At 44.4% G+C, this 19,360-nt stretch overlaps 1 protein-coding gene across 2 annotated transcripts in view; it reads left to right on the top strand.

Moving 5' to 3' along the window:
• The first annotated feature begins 1,553 nt into the window (after nt 1-1,553).
• GREB1 (growth regulating estrogen receptor binding 1) overlaps nt 1,554-19,360 on the top strand; it is a 124,685-nt gene continuing 106,878 nt past the window's right edge. For both annotated transcript variants that reach the window (XM_043469335.1, XM_043469336.1), the window contains exon 1: nt 1,554-1,670. The gene's annotated coding sequence lies outside the window, so the exon portion shown is untranslated. The remainder of the gene's footprint in view (nt 1,671-19,360) is intronic.

Here is a 19,360-nt window from a genome sequence, read left to right as displayed (position 1 = left end):
GATGAGATGTTTTAAAGGAATGCTGGGGGTGTTAATTCGGGAGAGAACTGGGATCAGGGAGGGCTGTCCAGAGGCTTTAACTGTATTGTGATATTTATTTCTTAGGAGAAAATCTGAATTAAGTATGGCAAGAGGTTAGGATTAGCTGGTTCTTGGGCACACACGGAGGGGCTGACGAACTTACTGTCTCTAGTGTGCCTCTGAAATATGTTATAATAAGCAAAGTGATGGTACCGTCAACCAGAGGACAGGAAATCTACAGAGATTAAGGCAGTATTTTTACCCAGAACCTGTTGAGTGCTGGCACTGGCTGCGGGCCAGACCCTCATTCCCTCATGTAATGATTCAGTTCAGTGAACTGTGACTGTGTTCCCCATCCTCAAGGACAGCGTCAGACTGGCCCAAGGCCACAGTGGGAGTCATAGGGGTGAGTGCCCCTGAGGTTTCAGGGCTGGTCTTTGACTCTACCTCTGTGCCAGGCACGCAGGTTTCTGAAATCACAGGGGCCCCTCTTTTGGCTTCGAAAGATAAAAGAAATCTGGAGCTTTACCCCTGTGCTCATCCCTCGGGCTACCTCAGCACCAGCCTCCCCGAGAGGTCTGCAAAGATTTCTTGGAGGTTCGTGGCTTCCTTCCTTCCTTTCACTCATTCTACCCGACCCTGGGGCCGGGGAAGGTTCCACCCGCAAGTGCCTGGCATTCCAGAAGCCTTCTCTTCTGCTGGCCTCAGACAGGCTCCCTGGTGGGCCGCTGGCGGTTGGGGACCCTAGTCCTCCATGCCCTGCTTCGAGCCGTTGGCAGAAAGAAGGGCGCGGGGAGCCGGTACCGCGGGCGCCCAGGACGGCGCCTCGGGCGCCCGACCGACGAGGCCCTCCGCCGGGCTCAGTCCGGGGGGCCGGGGTCCTTGGTGGGGAGCCTTTGGGAAGCCTGGGCTCCGCTGCTGCCGCCTCCCAGACTTGCCTGGTCGCCTCGCCACTGGGCACCTGGGTCCCAAGCGACAAAACGACCTGTGTTCTCCCAACGTCTGTCCAGGCTCTAGCCCCAACTCAGCCTCCGGGGGCCGGAGGGGCTCCCAGTGTGGCCCCGCGGGACGGTGGGCGGTGTGCTGGGGGCTGAACGGGGAAGCTGCTGGAGGACTCCCCGGGGGAGATCGGAGAAGAAAGCCGGCGGCGCCCCCTCGTCCGCTGCCTGGCCCGGCAGGTGGGAAGGTAGGACTTCGGTGACCAGGGCGCAGGGGCAGGGCGAGGGGACCCGGCCCGGGCTGTGGGCGCCGCGTCCTCGGCGGGGCGAGGACCCGGATCGGCTGTCGGGCGCCGAGCTCGGCTCCGGCCCTCGAACCTCCTCCCCTCGCCGGACGCCTCCCCGCTCCGTCCACGGTGCCGCCCTCGCCGCTACCCTTCCCCAGCGGGGTCCCGGGGGCGGCCGAGCCCACCGCCGGCCCTCCTCCGCGGTCGGCCGGAAGACCTGGAGAAGCGGACTCCGGGGGCGGCGGGGGGTCAGGGGTCAGTCCCGGGCGCTGGCCGCGCTCCGCAGATCCGGGCTTTGCCGCGCGCCCCCCGGCCGGCCGAGCCCGGGAGCTGGGGAGTGAGCGCGCGGGCGGCTGGGCCAGCCCTCCGACGGCGGCGGGCGCACCGGAGCGGGGCCGCGGCGGCGCGAGGACAAAGGGCCGCGGTAAGAGCTGCCGCGCGCCGGCACCGGGGCGAGCGGGGGAACCGCTCGCCGCCCAGCGCCCGGGGGAAGAGCCGGCGGGGGTACGGGAGGGTGGACCCGGGCACTTTTCCTGCCCCGATTGCCGGGAGGCTGCGGAAGTGTCGGGGTTCAGCCCCGAGGGCGCGTGGCGATGTGGGTGCGTGCGCGTGTGTGAGTGTGTGTGTGAGAGGGATCGGCCAGGATTAGAGTTGGATGGATTTGGAGCGCGCGCTGAGCGCGCGGCACAGGGTCCGCGCTCTGTAGGTGAGAGCTGATAAAAATGACACTGATGGTGCTGGTCACTATTTTGAGGGTGTGCACACGTGCATGCATACGTGTCCACGCCTCTGTGTTTGGAGAAGCTGGAACCGGAGGTGGCGGCTCTAACTTCCCGGCACTTGGGACGCGGCAGAAAATGGGGCTTCTTTCCAAAACCGCCCTGGGACCCTCCTGGAGGGGCTCCGATCCTTGAAAAGCCTGGTTGAGAAGTGGGGAGCGCTTAGTCGCTGGATCCCAGTTTGGGGTCTTGGGAACAAAGGCTGCTTCCCTGAAGTCCAAGAAGGTGTGTGTGTGTGTGCGTGTGCGTGTGTGTGTGGCCACCAGGGCGCCAGGCGGGGTGGAGGCGATGGTCATTCATGGAGAAGGATGTTGGGCCATTTTGCTGTCAAAGCCTCTTTTGATCCCTGGTCTTGAAGGCCAGCAAAAAAGAGGAACTACTTAATTTGTGTACTGAAGCTTTGTTTAATAAACTTTGCTTATAGAGGTAAGTGTTACTCAGGACTTGGAAGATTTCTTTAGTATCTCTTTTAAACCGTGTGCAAATTTGATTTGTTAAAAACTTTTATTCCTACTGAGAGCATTTTAACACTGCTGTGTTAGATCTGGGGGAAGGGTAGAGGTCTGGGAGGGTTCTGACCTTCATCTGACATAAACCAGTTGTTTTAACGTCACCTGGTTTGCAACATTTTGTAGGAAAACGTTATTGGAAGTTTTAAAGGCCAGTTAGACTCCTACCCCTGACTTAGAATGTCTTAAATCTCTGGGCAGATTTGAATTCCTTATATCCAATTTAGAGCACTGCTTCTAGAGCACTGTTTTGGATTTGCTCAGAAAAGTTTATTTCTAGGAAATGAAAACCGAATTAAAAATGTGAGACAATTAAATGAAACACAGGTGAGGAGCTGTCTCTAGGAGACTTTTCATACCGAAATCTGGTTGACTTAAAGTTTGTATTTGTGGTCTGTGACATTCTCCATCCCCCACAGCAGTGGATGAGGTGGGCTGCTGTTCATTCTAGAACAAGTTTTTTTTAATGCAAGTGTAGTTGACGTACAGTATTATGTAAATTTCAGGTGTACAATATAATGATTCATAATTTTAAAGGTTATACTCCATTTATAGTCATTATAAAGTATTGGGTATGTTACCTGTATTGCACAATATATCCTTGTGGCTTTTTTTATACCTAAGAGTTTGTGCCTCTTCGTTCCCTACACTTCACCCGTTCCTCATCATTCTTTCCCACTGGTAACCACTAGTTTGTTCTCAGTATCTGTGAAGCTGCTTCTTGTTTGTTATATTCACTAGTTTGTTGTATTTTGTAGAGTTCACATATAAGTGATGTCATACTGTATTTGTCTTTGACTTATTTCACTAGCGTAATACCCTCTAAGTCCTTCCATGTCACTGCCAATGGCAATATTTCATTCTTTTTATGGCTGAGTAATACTCTACATCTTCTGTATCTGTTCATCTATTGACAGACACTTAGGTTGCTTCCATGTCTTGGCTGTTGTAAATATGCTGCTATGAACGCTGGGTACATGTAGCTTTTAGAATTAGTGTTTTTTGGAAGAAGTATTCTTTAAAGGGTAAGAAGTAAGTTCAGGTTGAAATTGAAATTCCATCTTAGCCTTTTTTGTTATTGCTTAACAAATGGCTTATCTGTGGTTTAAGATGTTTTTAGCTAATGAAAAGAGCTACTTGCACCAATGCCTATAATCTTTTACTGGGTGGGTAATTTGAAGCTACACTTTAATATCTGTATTTTTGCCTTGTTATTTTTAATAGGAGAGTTTATAATCTAGAGTCTGTCTAAAGATTTCTGTGCTTAGTATGAAGTTGATTACGCATTCATTTAGTAAACAATTGGCTGAACTTTTATGGTATTACAGATGTTCAGTTTACTACTACCATTTTAATTGACATTAGAAACCCCCATTTTAAGAAATTTGTGTCTAGTTTGTGGATTCAAAATTTGAATTAGTTGGCAATTCCAGAATGTTCAGAGGCAATCTCAAAGTAGAGCTAATTAGTGTTGAGAAAATTCAGAATGAAAAGAAGACAAACTATAATTTAAAGAGAGAGGCAGGCTCCCCGCACCCTGCTCCATGACCAAGCATAGTCCTCACGATTGAATGGGACCAGGATATTTAAACAAAGACTGTGGTATGGATGCTTCATGCTTTAAGCGGGGAAAGGGAGCTTGCTTTTAATAATCCACATTTCCCTGTCCAGCATGCTTCAGTGGTTCTGTTCTGTTTTCCCTAGGAAGCCTCTAAGGCTTTTGTGGGGGTAACTGACTATTAGGGCTGGCTGAGGGTAGTGCATAGAACCCTGGCCTGGACATTCCAGAGGGTCCATGGACTTCCAAACCCTTCAAAAGACTCCAGTTAATCTTTGCACTTTGTACACTGCTTAATGGGCACACTTGTCTTTTAGGTTCAGTTTCTGAGTATACAGCTAAATTATAGTACTTTAGCTAATTACCCTTTAAAAAACAATAGAATGAGGAAGACCATTGTAGAAGTTATATTTGTGACATAAAATTGAAAAACCTGCAGAAGAGTTTAAAAAAAAGAAGGAAGTCTGAAATCTACGATCCAGATATAATTACTGCTAATTCTTTGGTGTGTTTTTTCTGGTCTTAAAATTAAGTTCTCTATGCTTCTGAACATTGGCCAAGATTATGTATATATATATATATCCACATAAGAGAATACAAAATTGTAATTTAAAATAACATAAATGAAATAATAAGTGTAATCCATGCCATTTTGTCATTATTATGAATATGGCTTAGTTGGTAAAGTGTCTGTCTGCAATGCAGAAGACCTGAGTTCAGTCCCTGGGTCAGGAAGATCCCCTGGAGAAGGAAATGGCAACCCACTCCAATATTCTTGCCTGGAGAATTCCATGGACAGAGGAACCTGGTGGCTATAGTCCATGGGGTCACAAAGAGTTGGACACAACTGAGTGACTGACTAACACTTTCACTTTTCGATATGAATATATTTATTATTTCATTGATATTGTCATTTAAAATCACAATTTTGTATTCTTTTGTGTGGATAAATTATATATTATTTAGCAGACTCTTGGGCTTTTCCTTTTATTTGTGCTTTTGATATTCTTTCCATCTTGATAAAACATAATTGATTGATGGTAATATATATTTCTGAAACTTGACCGCCTGTGTGTGTGTGTTTGTGTGAGCGCGCGCGCGCGCACTGTGCATGTGCTCTGTTGGATCCTTAGAAGACGGCAAAAAAGTTTAACTTCAAGGATATATAGTGGGAAAGGATGTAGTTTTGTCTTAGTCTTTTCAATCTCTTACTCCCTCTTATTTATCTTTTATGCCATTTATTTGTCTCTGTAACACAATGATTTGCATTTTCTTTACCCCACCAAATTATGAACTTGAGGATAGCAATTTGTGTCTTCATTTTGTTTGACTCCCTCTAGTGGCCAGCCAAGGCCTGGCATGTCACTGATGTTCAAAATAGCCTTTTTTGGGGGAGTAATGAAATGGCAATCCACTCCAGTATTCTTGCCTGGAGAATCCTATGAACGGAGGAGCCTGGTGGGCTACAGTTCACCGGATCACAAAGAGTCGGACACGACTAAGCGACTTCACTTCACTTAATGAGAAGCCAAGTCCTTTTAAAAATGTGCAATGACAAATCTTGATCCAACTGACTCCTGTTACCTTTTGTTGTGGAACTTCAAATGTCTACGAAAGTAGAAAGGTTGTCTAATGAACTTCTGTGTGATCTCACGCAGTTCTACAATTGTGAACACTTTGTCAATTTTGTTTTTTTGTCTCCTCCCTTCCCACACTGCAACCCTCCTGAATTACCTTGAAGTAAATCCAAGACATTACAGCATTTCCTACTTCAGTTCTCAGATTGTAGTTGCTGGACCAGCAACTCTGGCATCATCAAAGAATGTGTACAAAGTGCAGATTCTCAGGCTCCACACTCAGCACTACTCAGAAGCTCTCGGAAGGGGGAGATTAGCCAACAATCTGAGGTTTAGCAAGCCTCCCAGGTGATTCTGATGAACAGCCATGCTTGAGAACCACGGATCTATGAAGGTAGCCAAGAGATCTATTATATAAGCTCTAAAAACCAGAAACAAATCTTTACCCACCCCCCTCACACACACACAGAAGCAAAAACCTGCTGGAAATTGTGCATTTACCCATCACTGAGTTTGATAACTCAGTCTTATGTCAGTTTCTCCTGTTTGTTCAGAGTGATCTTAACCGTGGGGTGACTGTGAGATCTTTTGTTGATCAGGAACTCTGATTGATAGTCATAGTTCTTGACTCAAAAAGATTTGCAAAGGAAATTATCAGATAAAATCTTTCTGAACTGAGGTATATGTAGGCAATTTTCATTTCAAAAAATAAGAAAAGGTCGAAAACCACTTCGTGGGACACACCAGATTTGCAATTCCATATTTCTTCGATTGATGTCTTAGCTCCCCCGTGGCACATGGTAAGTGCTGTGAAGTACCAAGTCTGCCTTGCTCACCGTCCTGCTCCAGCACCCAGCACCCAGCACAATGGCTGGCCCACAGTATGTGCTCAGTAAATATTTGAGGAATGAATGAGCTTTGTTCTTTAGGGAACTTACAGAACTCTGCACAGAGCCAAGCCTGATACTGGTAGCAACAATTGGAGAACTATTAAGGGTTCTATTTTGAGGTCTTGACTACAGTGTAGGAGGAGAATTTGAGCCAAAAGGTCAGTTAGTTTCAAATCTGTCAAATGAAAGTATTTATTACGTCCTTAGCAATGTCTTCTGGAGAGATGAGATGTATGGAGGGCAACACAAGAGCAGAGTAAAACAAGGAGCTCATGCACATAAGAGTATTTCACTGGTTCATAACTACCTTGCATTCCAGTGCTTTCAGGCACAAGAATTAGCTGAATAATATTAAATAATAATCATTATAGCCACTACAATCCTTGGGCATCTACCAGGTAAAAAATACTTTAAGGAAATTACCTAAATATCTGTTCCTGGATATGAACTAATTGGTACATTTTGAAATTTTGTATTTTAGCAAAATAAATTAAAAACTCATTGATGTCTTCATTTGTAAAAATTAAAAACAAGGTTAGAAAGTTGGTTCCAAAATTTTTAAATCTGTTGGCATTGGTTGTCTGTAAAGGTAACAGGTGTTTCAGCAACAAAATCCTATCAGTTATTTAATACATAGGCTTTCCTGGTGGCTCAGTGATAAAGAACCCACCTGCCAATGCAGGAAACATGAGTTTGATCCCTGGGTTGGGAAGATCTCCTAGAGAAGGAAATGGCAACCCACTCCAGTATTCTTGCCTGGGAAATCCCATGGACAGAGGAGCCTGATGGGCTACAGTCCATGGGGTCACAAAAGAGATGACTTAGCAACTAAATCACAACAACATTTAATATATAAATATTTATTGAGTAGATATTTTGTGCCAAGTACTGGCCTAAGTGCTGAAGATACAGTAGTGAACAAAAGAGGTGATTCCTGCCCTCATGGAACTTACATTTTAGCGGTAAGACTGGCAGTGGACCTCTGTGCTGTGATTTTCATTTTCATAGAAGATATGCTAAAGATGCTGTTACCTAAGATCACAAGGTGGCCACATATAAGCTATAATATGTTGCAATCCATGGAGACTAGGCAGAGAGGTGTGGGCATTCTACCAACCTTTGAGTTGTGGGATGCCCATTCTTTCTTCATGATGCATTTCCTGCTTTATGTGACACGTGCATTGGGGGTGGCAGGTGCCAGGGTCAATGCATTACCAAGGCTTTAAGTACTTATGATTTTTAAAGTAAGAGATACATAATAGTAAAGATCCAGTATTTCCTTCTTGCACTGCCCTGTAATAGCTGTCATAACAAATACCATAAACTGAGTAGCTTAAACAGCAGAAATTTATTTCTCACAATGCTGGTGGCTAGAAATTCAAGATCAAAATTCTGCTTGATTTGGTTTTTGGTGAAAGCTTTCTGCCTGGCTTGCAGGTGGCCAACTTCTTGCTGTGTTCTCACATGGTCATTCATCCCCTCCTCTTCAAGGGTGGAAAGAGCGTCCTCTGCTGTCTTTTCTAATAAGGACACTAACCCTATTGATCAGGGCCCCACCCTTATGACCTCACTTCACCTTAATTACCTCCTTTTAGACTCTTTCTTCAAATTCAGCCACACTGAGAGGCAGGGCTTTCATATATGAATTTTAGGGGGATGCAAGTCTTCAGTCTAGGGCACACTCCAAAGATTGCCCCCTCAGGTGAGCAGGCTCAATTTTGGAATCTGCAGCTTTAGGGTTGGTTTGCAATTGCACACAGGGTCTCCCAGCACTGGTTTGGAGGGCTTAGAGGAGGAGTGGGACTCTTATTCTGTAGCAGGTAGGGCGGGAACACATAGAGGTGACTCTATTGTTGTCAGTGATTTTTTTTGTGCCTGGCACAGACTGAGTGTGTATACCCTTGTGCAGCCCAGGGCAGGGTACTTACCTGTAGATGTTTGTGGCTTGGTAGGTAGTTTTGGACTGGAAACAGCACACAGAAATTGCTTGCTTCAGAAAGCAAGCACTCCTGGGTTGGAACCATCTGATGAATTCCCTGCCGCACTAATAAGATTTCCCACCATCATTCATACATTTCTTAAAGGTACTGGTTTATTTTAATGTTGAAGGCACACATACAGACCATCCTTTACAAAGGTTTCTGATTCATGGTCTCTGCTTCTGGCCTGAGAAATGATTCTGTGCCTCTGCTTCCCACTTGACATTCTTGTTTTCTGTTAGACTTGAATGTGACTCAATTTAGGAGTAACATATCAGGAGACCCATCTGGGCCTTCAATTTACTAGGACTTCTTTGCTCTGTAGAATCTATCATTTCTATGTTTTAGATTGAGAAGCTACTACAAAACTGGTCAGTTGCAAAAGTGGGACCGGATCCTCAAACTCTATCTCCTAGGTGGTGAGGGCTGATCTGTGTGAGTTTCTGTGCATTTCTCTTCACCCACATTCACTCTGAAAGTGATTCTACAGATGGCCATCCTGTTGCATTTCTTTTGCAGTTTTGACACCCAAAGGTGATCCTGTGTGTCAGGGATTAGAAACAAAAAAATGAAAGCCCAAAGAGTGACCCTGGGAACTGATTCGAGTAGCTAATTCTGGCACATCTCGTAAAATTAAAAATTAAATACCTTTTAGTTGCTCAAAGACATTAAGAAAACAGAAACAGGGTCCAGCAGAGTTAGTCACCCTCATTCTGTGCTCCATTGAGTTTGGCTGTATTACCACATTGTAAGAGTTTCATAAGAGTTTTATGTGGCTCTTCTGGCCGGGTTCAGGGTTGGACTGATAGTGCCCATGAGGTGTAGTATTGTCATTCTCATTTTATACGTGGGAAAACCAAGTCCAGAAACTTGGTTCAGGGACTTCATCCAGGTTATATAGAGGTTAGATGCTGTACCGAGATTTGATACACATCTATCTGACCACAAAACTATACAACTGTGAAGCCAGATCTTAGCACCAAAAGAAGAGAAATGTTTTGTTCATTCTGTCATCTGTTCAGACTGTCATCTGTTTCAAGTTAATTTCTACTTAGACTTTTCATTTGTCTATCATTCAGTGCCCCTTTCTTGGCCCTAGGGCTGGTCAGAGGAACAGCCATATTTCAGGATAAACATTCTGCCTTTTTCCTTTCTAGCATCTCCCTTGTTTCTTTCTGAGAGCTTGCGTTTTTTCATAGGCTTTTGAGGGGGTCAAAAAAAAATCTTTATTTGGCCTTTTCTTTTACTAAGATTTTTGTTGGTTTTGCTAGAGAATTAGGCATTATGATTTCTGTAGCTTCCATAAACCATAATGGAAAAGAAATGAAAAAGAATGTATATCTGTATAACTAAGTCACCTTGCTGTACTGCAGAAATTAACACTGTTAATTAAATATACTTGAATAAAATAAATGTGAAAAGGTAATTTATTCCTTTTTATTAGTGAGTTGTATTCCAAGCTCTGGACTTACCACAGTGTAACCATTAACCTGTTAAAGAATATCCAAATTGTTTCTGGTTTGGGGCTATTATGAGTAAAGCTTGCATTGACATTTGTCCACAAGGTTTTGTGTAAACATAAGTTTTGATTTCTGTGGGACAAATATCCAAGAGTGCAATGACTAGTTCTTATGCTAGTTACAGGTTTAATTTTATAAGAAACTGCAAAACAGTTTTCTAGAATAGATATACAATTTCCCACCAGCAGTGTGTAAATATCTAGTTTCTCTGTACCCTTGGCAACACTTGGCATTGTCACTTTTATTTTAGACATCTGCTGGTTGTGTAGTGATGTCTTATTATGGATTTAATTTGTATTTACCTATTGGCTAATGATGCTGAACATGTTTTCATGACTTACATGCTTTCTATTTATCCTCTTTGGCAAAATGTCTCTTTATGTCTTTTGCCCATTTCCTAACTGGATTTTTATTTATTTTTTTATTTTTTATTTTTTTTCTAACTGGATTTTTAAAACTATTCAGTTAGGGAGTTAAAAAAATGTGACAGGTGCTAGTCTTTTGTTGGATATGTGGTTTGCAAATACTTTCTTCTATTCTATAGCTTATCTTTTAATTTTCTCAACAGGATCTTTTGCAGAACAAAAACTTTTAAATTTTGATGAAGTCCAGTATATCAACTTATCATTTTAAGTATCAAATATAAAAACTTTTTGCCTAGACCTGGTTCATGAAGATTTTAAACTGTTTTCTTGCTTTTTTTTCCCTGTAAGTTTTTCCCTATAAGTTTTTTAAAAGTTTTTTAAGTTTTTTTCCCTGTTTGTTTTATGTGTAGGTCTGTGATCCAATCTGAGCTGATTTTGGTATAGAAGTTAGGTTAAGATTCACTTCTTTGCCTCTGATATCTAATTATTCCAGTGCCACTCATTGAAAAGGCTGTCTTCCATTGAATTGCTTTTGCATTAATTTCTTTTCAGAATTGGTGCTTTTTATTATCAAGGCAAATATATTGGGCCACGTAAGTGCCTACGGTTTGTACAATAAATTTGAGATGTTCCTGTCGCTAATTACAGTCAGGAGATCCATAAGGAGGGTGCAGCTTAGGGACCCTGAGAGTCAGGACTTGATGGCAGTTGGGGGGAATAAGAGGCTGGGGAACTCTGGGTGGGAGACTGAGTTCCTCTGAAGTTTTTTTTGCTGGCGTGCAGCTGGGCAGCTTCCTCTTCCAGGCAGGGGTGGTGACACTGGGTGTTCTGGGTCAGGCTGGGGCAGGCTGACCTGCGGGTGGAGTTGACCTTCTGGAAGGCTTGGGCATGACCGGGTTAGGTTCCCACTTCGTCTCTTCCGTCAGTCGCAGCCCTGCCTGAGCTCCGGTGATCTCAGCTGTCCGCTCCTGTGAGGTCTCCCCCACCCAATCCCCGTGATGTGTGACCTCCAGCAGCTGTTTCAAAACTCGTGTCCAGAACATGCAGAATTCCAGAGCAATCTTGTGTGGGCTTACATTGAAAAAAACTGTGATTATTTTTAAATGTTTTCATAGTACACACGTCTTCATTGGAGAAAGAGTAGAAAGCACAGTTCAACAAAATGTATCTGTGATCTCCGAACCCTGAGGTATGTAAACCCCAAATTCTTAATTTTGGAAGAAAGTTTTTTGTTTTTTATGTTTGCTTGTTTGTTTTTAGCTTGTTTCTTTCACCAGCTGGACCGTCAAGACACAAAACTGGTTTGGGGAGAAAAAAAAAAAAAGGAAAGAAAAAAAGAAAGTGTCTTCTCTTGGGTTGAATGTGGAGAGAGGTTCTGACACTGCAGGTCACACTGCTGATGAGGCCCATGTGTGGGGGAGCAGAGGTCAGCCCTGGGAAACATAGCCACTCCGAAGGGTGGGAGACCCCGAGGCCGGTGGGGCCAGTGCTGCCAGAGCATTCTTTTGTTTCCCCTGCTCAGCTGTCCAGGATCCTGGCTGAGGACATCAAAGACATGGCTAAACACTGTTATCTGGCCCTGTCATCTGCCCTGACTCTGGAAGGGGCCTTCCCACAGGGAGTCCTGCAGGGCAGAGCCCATGGCTTCAATCCCACCATTAATTCCAGGCAAGAGCAGATCAATAGTATTTGCATTAGCCATGTATGCACCACCCCCACTCTGTTTTGTCCTGAGAAAAATTTATTTATTTACTCACCCGATTGAAAGATTATACATTTTATTCACATTTCAAGCGTTATTGGCGTTAATTGCTGGAAACTTATTAAACAGAAAAATACAAACCCTAAAAACGATAGTTTCTCTACCTAGACACAGACATTGTTCATGTTTTGGAAAGTTCCTCTTGTCTTTTTCATGTTTATATACAACAGGAATTTAATAAAAGATGCTATCATCCTGTGAGTACAATTTCCCTGTAAATGTGGTTAGGGTTTGGCAACCATGTCATTGCTGTAAACATTCAATGGCAAAAATTTGTATCTGCAGAGTATTTGGTCACATATCACTTTTACATAATTTCTTTACACTTCAGAACTGTTGCTTAAAAAAAAAAATCAAATTGGTATTGTTCCCTTTTCTGCTTAGCAAACAGTGCTTATTGTAGAGACTAAAACATCGTGTATAAAATTACCTGCTTTCACTCATGGGAACTTCCTAAAAGTATGATTGAGGTAATAGATTGTTACTATGTTGGTTAAAATGGTTCTAGTAGCTTGAAATAAGGGAACCACTGAGACTGACTCAGTTTTACTGAGCAAATAATGGGTACTTGACATCTTTACAGCAGGGAATGGATCCTGGTCAGACTTCTCAGCACGTGGGCACCTCTGTGGGGGAAGGGTGATGAGGGGGCCAGTCGGTCGCCAACCTATTTTTCTAGGCCAACTTTTGGCTAAGAATCACTGAGAGAAAGGGTAGAGAGTCCTGGCAAGCTAGTTTGATTTCAGTGTCAGCCTGAGTTGTAAGAAATGTTAACAGATCATGAGATACCGGTTTACTCCACGTTATCATCCGTGATGTGACTTGGCCGGGATGCAGGGCTCAAGTTTGCAGTCCCATCTTGAGCCACGCGCTGTGCCAGGCTCTGTCTTTGTCCTGACCACCCTGCTTGTCATGCCTATTTGCCTGCGCCTTCCCTGCGTAGACTGACCAGCTTTTGAAGGCAGGAACCCAGGCTCTATCACTCGGGCACCCGCGGGATCCCAGTGGAGCCCTGCAGCCTCCTGGGCAATGAACTCGTTCAGCCCCATTAATTGAGTGGTGTGCCCTGAGACTCTGCAGTTTATTCACTTCGGTCCTAAGCTCTTTTGAGTAAATTGCCATCGTAGTTGAGATATGAGAGGCAAGAGTATGTGGCTGAGAGGGGGAAGTCTTATTTCCACAATGGGATTCTTTCCAGAATGGGATGTGAAGTATTATAGGCAGGTTTCCTAAGTGGCTGTAACCCAGTTCATTCCTAAGGGAAGGTGCTTTTAGATTCCTATATTATACTGTACTTTTACTAAAGGGAAAGATCATTTTGAGTTGTGTCCAGCCACAAATACCTGTGAAGTACCTGTTTTCTGTCAGGTGTGCTTTTTCTTGTTTTCAGGAATCAAACTGTTAGGGTTCCCTTTTTATTTATGTTTGGGCAGAACTGATTTTTTTTTTTTTAAATTAGAGACTGATTTTCCTCTCAAGTTTATACAACCAGGGCAACTTGGCACCTTGCTCAGTTCATCTGTATGTTCCTTTATTAGTTTATCTGAATAAAGGCAATGATGCCAAATAGGGTGAAAATATTTACTGGCCACAAACATTTTATCAGGTTCTTCATCTGGGCCTCAATCTGCATGATGCATCGTTTCATCTGTAGCACTTTGTGTAATGAAGGCTCATAGGGGGTTGAAGGATGTAAAATTGGATGATTTTAATGAGCCCACAGAGGTTAAATTTTATTGCCTCCATTTCACAGTTCAGGAACAGAGGCTGAGAAATCTTCACGGACAGAGTCATGCTGCTGGAAAGGGTCTACTGGGATTTAAGCTGAGGTCTATGCAGCCTCAAGGCTATGTTGGTGCCACTGGGTTGTCCAGCTTCCAGGGTGGGGTGCAGGCTTCACAGACAGAGCTGGGAAAGAAGGGGCAGCAGTGTTGACTGACACGAGAGAGCTCCAGAGGATGAAGAGACCACGTGGTTGTGGGCATCTCATCTCAGCCCCCAGCTTCCATAGAGGTTTCATGCATGCCTTAGGTCAGAGATGACCTCCCCAGCTTAGACACTCTGGTAGTTTTAACGTTGCTGTTGTTAGGTCGCTAAGCTGTGTCTGACTCTTTGCAACCGCATGGACTGCAGCACGCCAGGCTTCCCTGTCCTCCACTATCTCCCGGAGTTTGCTCAAACTCACATCCTTTGGATCAGTGATGCCATCCAACCATCTCATCCTCTGTCGTCCCCTTCTCCTCCCACCTTCAATCTTTCCCAGCATCAGGGTCTTTCCCAATGAGTCAGCTCTTCGCATCAGGGGGCCAAAGTATTGGGGAGTTTTGGCTTCAGCATCAGTCTTTCCAGTGGATATTCAGGACTGATTTCCTTTAGGATTGACTGGAAGATATCATTTACTCTTTTATTGGTTTCCTCAGAAATTCTCTGAGGAACTTCTGTGGGGAAAAAAGAATAAAAAAGGGACTGCTTCCAAACCCCAGTAATTCCTGATGTGGTAGGAAAAAAATAAGTCCCATCAGCCAGAAAAGTTTCGTGTAGCAGCAGCTGCCACTTCTCATCTTAAAATTACGTTTAGATGTTGATCTATTTCCGCAGAATGACAGTATTTCCTTTGAACTTTTAATTTTGATATAATAGTCTTTTTGCAGTGATAGCACAAGAACATTTCCAAGTCTCTGTATTACATATGATGAGTTTAGAGAAAGGCACACCTACATCAAAATCACGATCAATAATAGACACAGGACCAGAATATTGATTTTGTCCTTGAGGAAATCCGATAATAACAGATCAATTCATTATAACACATGATGAAAGTGATTCAACTTATTTGTAAACAGACATTGAAAGGAAAGCCGTAGTAAAGTATGCTGCTTGGTCGTTGTTTTAGTTGCTAAGTTGTGTCTTGAGTTTTTTCGACCCCAGGGATTGTAGTGTAGCCCACCAGGCTTCTCTGTCCCTGGGATTTCCACATGCAAGAACACTGGACTGGGTCGCCATTTCCTTCAGGGATCTTCCTGACCCAGGGATTGAACCCAGGTCTTCTACATTGCTGGTGGATTCTTTACCATAACTGTTATATTGGGGGAAATGATAGTGTTTAGTGTTGGCAAGCTTTCAGGGGGGTGCAGGGGGCAGAGAGACAGAGCATTTGCAGTTCTGCAGTGCAGTGACAGACTGGCATTGAAACTGCTGTGTTTGCTTATTGCTACGGCATTTATTTATTGAGCACCTGTCGTGTGTCAGGCACCAGGGAAAGACTGGTGAAGCCAACCCCCACCCCCAAGCCCGGCTCCTGTGCATAAGTCTGTTCAGCCAAGTGGGGGAGACAGACTTTATCACATAATCCCTGAATGAATGGGGAAGGAGGCACTCAGTTAGGAAGAGAGCTCCAGAGAGCGGAGACCAAAGAAGCCTGACCTAGACTGGAACTTGATCTGAAGATGACTTGGTGGTCACTGCAGGGCTGGCAAGGGGGTTTTGGGGGAGGAATGGTGTGGGGAAGGTTTGTTCTGACCCAGGAAGCAGTGTGAGGGAAGGGCTTAGCCATGCGGCGCGTGCCTGCGATATCAGGGGGAGTGGATGTCTGGTGTGCAGCCTACTGGGCAGGTGGGAGACTGCACAGCCGACTTTTGGGGGTTTATTAAAGATGAGAAAACTTAACCACGGAGCAATAGGAAACTACTGCCCAGGTCTAAGAGGGTAGGGTGGGAGCGAGCTGGCTGTATAAGCGGGCGGTTAACACGCCGAAGAGCCAGGGAGGGAACCCGCTAGGCTGCATGCAGACAGTTTCTCTGGGGACTGAGCCTGTATTAAGGGCCTAAGGGACACCAGACACACTTTCTCATCAGTAAGGCCAGTGATGACAGCTCCTCCAGCCTGTGAATCTACGCTTCTCTTCCCATGATCGATGGTAGGCCATTCTGCACATCTTCCCCAGATCCGTGGTATTTTGTTAATTAGGTTATGAGAAACCTACTGTGGCAGATGGAGGCCATGAGGGCGTTGGATGGTGTATTTACTATTTATCCATTAGACCAGATAGATGCCTTTGCAATTAGATCGGAACTGGTGGTGACCTTCCCCTCAGTTCAGTTCAGTTCAGTTCAGTCATTCAGTCGTGTCCGACTCTTTGAGACCCCATGGACTGCAGCACGCCAGGCCTCCCTGTCCATCACCAACTTCCGGAGTTTACTCAAACTCATGTCCATTGTGTCGGTGATGCCATCCAACCATCTCATCCTCTGTTGACCCCTTCTCCTCCCACCTTCAAGCTTTCCCAGCATCAGGGTCTTTTCAAATGAGTCAGCTCTTTGCATCAGGTGGCCAAAGTATTGGGGTTTTGGCTTCATCATCAGTCCTTCCAATGAACACTCAGGACTGATCTCCTTTAGGATGGACTGGTTGGATCTCCTTGTAGTCCAGGGGATTCTCAAGAGTCTTCTCCAACACCAGGGCTTCCCCTAAGTAGACAGAAATAATCGCATGGTCCTCCCTCTCTCTCATTCGTTCATTTATGAAAAGTTTCTTATGCTTAAATGTTGTGACCTGTGCTGGGGAGGAAAGAATGTGGCCTGGGGCTCACGACTTGGTTCATAGGAGAGGGGAGTGAACGTGCAAATATGGAATATGATCAGTTCAGTTTAGTTCAGTTTAGTCGCTCAGTCGTGTCCAACTCTTTGCGACTATACGTAGTGTGTATCTGTTAATCCCAAATTCCCAATTTATCCCCCCAGCCATTGTGTAAATGCAAAGTATTTATGTCACTTTATATGTCTTGCATGAATCAGATATACTGATTTTGATACAAAATTGCACAATAATTAATAACTCATTTAATCAAGAAATTAAAATATATATCCCAGCTTTGCTGAGTGGTGATATAGCAGACATTGACATTTCCTCATGCTGAGTCCATAGTAACAACAAAACCATAGTAATGGTAGCAAAAGTGGTTGTCTACTCTGTTCTAGGCACTAGATCAGGTGCCTTATATTTAATAACAAGAAATTATGACAGTGAGCATACCAACCATGTTTTACTATACTAAAGAAGTTGCCTAGAACTTGCAGATCTGTGAAATGGATATCATTATTTCTGCTCCAGGAGTCCCCAGGCATGAAGCTCCCAGACTCCATCCAGGCACTGGCCCAGTGCTTCTCAAAGTCCCTTCTGCCCTTTGAGGGCCAGGATGAGCCACACGTCCAACCAAGCCTGTCCTTTCGCTGTCCCCACTCGAGGCTGGAGTCCTAAGACCACGGAGCTCGACTTGGTGCTGTCATCACACTGGCCTTGGAGTGGGTGGGAGAGTCTTTTATTATCTCCTTTCTAGAATTATTCTAAGTGGGGATTCTGGCCCTTTAATTCTTTTCATTAACTCATCTGAACAAGGACTGTATTGCTTTCCAACAATGAACTGAAGACATTTTCTCAGGAGGGCACTGTAGCCTGGAAAACACAAAACCATGTCTGAGACATGTTTCCAGAGGCTTCTTAGAGTTTCTAGGCCATTTCTCCTGCTGTGGAGGCTTGTCCTCTTTGCCAGTAAAGGAGGGGTGTGGGGGTGCGGGTGGGTGGAGGGGGAGAGAGAGAAGGAACAGGGGCAGTCTCCTCCAGGCTATCCCCAGCCCCGTGTCCCAGGCCTGCTCTCCAAGTCAACTTTCCACCCTAGTGTCTGCTTTTCCAGAGATTCTTGGAAGTTGCAATTCCTGTTTCCTTTGGGATGGACAGCCCCACCCTTTATAGCCAGGGATGGCTTGCCTCCCCTGCCCCTCCTCCCCACTCCCTGCAAGGGAATGTTTCCCAGAGTCTTTATTTTCAAACAAACACCAGGACCCCCACAGACGCTTCCACAGAATGAGCTTTCTGGGCATCATCTCCCTTCTGTCCTTCACCTTGCCTGGGGAAGGCTTGTTTTTCTTCCTGACATTTTTGCATGGCCCCTCCCACTTTTACGTGCCTGACTGAGAACACAGAATCCTTCTGGGAACAAACAGTCATTTTCCAGGACAGTGTAGATTAAACCCCTATTTAGAATGGAAGAAAACAAAACATCTTTTCAAAGCCAACATAAACTATAGAGATTTGGTTTCAACGCATGGAAGACCATTTTTCTTCAAGACCTACACCATTTCATATCATCGTGTGTGGGGTTAGACCCTCCACTAACCTTTGCCCAAACATTGCCCACCCAAAATGCCCTTTAAAGTTGTCTTCTGCACCCAGAGACTCTGCCTGAAAGGTGAATCCAAACTTTTTCTCTTTATCTTTGATTTGCCAGAATTACCAGTCCAAAAGTTCCAGAGCCAAATCAGCTTTTTTGCCTTTTCAGTCTTTTATTATAGAAAAATTTAAGCATACACAAAAGAAACAAGATTGGTACATATAGTCAGGTGACTCCGTGGTAAAGAATCCGCCTGCCACTGCAGGAGACGCAGGTTTGATCCCTGGGTCAGAAAGATGCCCTTGAGTAAGAAATGGTAACCCACTCCAGTATTCTTGCCTGGAAAATTCCATGGACAGGGGAGCCTGGTGGGCTATAGTCCATGGGGCTGCAAAGAGTCAGGCATGACTGATCGTGAACACATACAGCCTGACCTTTGTATCCATGGGTTCCAGATCCTAGGATACAACCAGCTGTGCATTGAAAATATTTGGGAAAAAAAATTCCAGAAAGTTCCTAAATGCAAAGCTTGAGTTTGCTGCTGTGGTAACTATTTACATTGTATCAGGATTATAAATTCTCTAGAGGTGATTGAAAATACTCAGGAGGATGTGTGTAGGTTATGTGTAAATACTATGCCATTTTCTAAAAGGGACTTGAGTGTCTGTGGATTTTGGTATCTGCTGGGAGTCCTGGAACTAAACCCCTGTGAACACCAAGGGATCACTCTATATACCTCCCATCTTAAAAAATTAGCAACACGTGGATAATTTTGTTTTGTCTATTCCCCCAGTAGTTTTCTTTTTCCCTGATGGATTATTTCAAAACAAATTCCAGATGAACTGTTTCATGCAAAAACATTTTTGTGTTTATCTCGAAAGGCATTCTCTTTTCAAGAAACCATTGTCTTACCGAAATTTAAAAAAAAAAATGAACAGTAATTCCATTTTATCCCAAATGTCCAGTTAGTGTTCCGTTTCCCCTAAAGTTTCATTGACATGTTTTGCAG

This window comes from Cervus canadensis, chromosome 5 (genome assembly GCF_019320065.1).
Source record: "Cervus canadensis isolate Bull #8, Minnesota chromosome 5, ASM1932006v1, whole genome shotgun sequence".
Lineage (NCBI taxonomy): Eukaryota > Metazoa > Chordata > Mammalia > Artiodactyla > Cervidae > Cervus > Cervus canadensis.
This window is presented reverse-complemented; position numbering and strand designations above follow the sequence as displayed.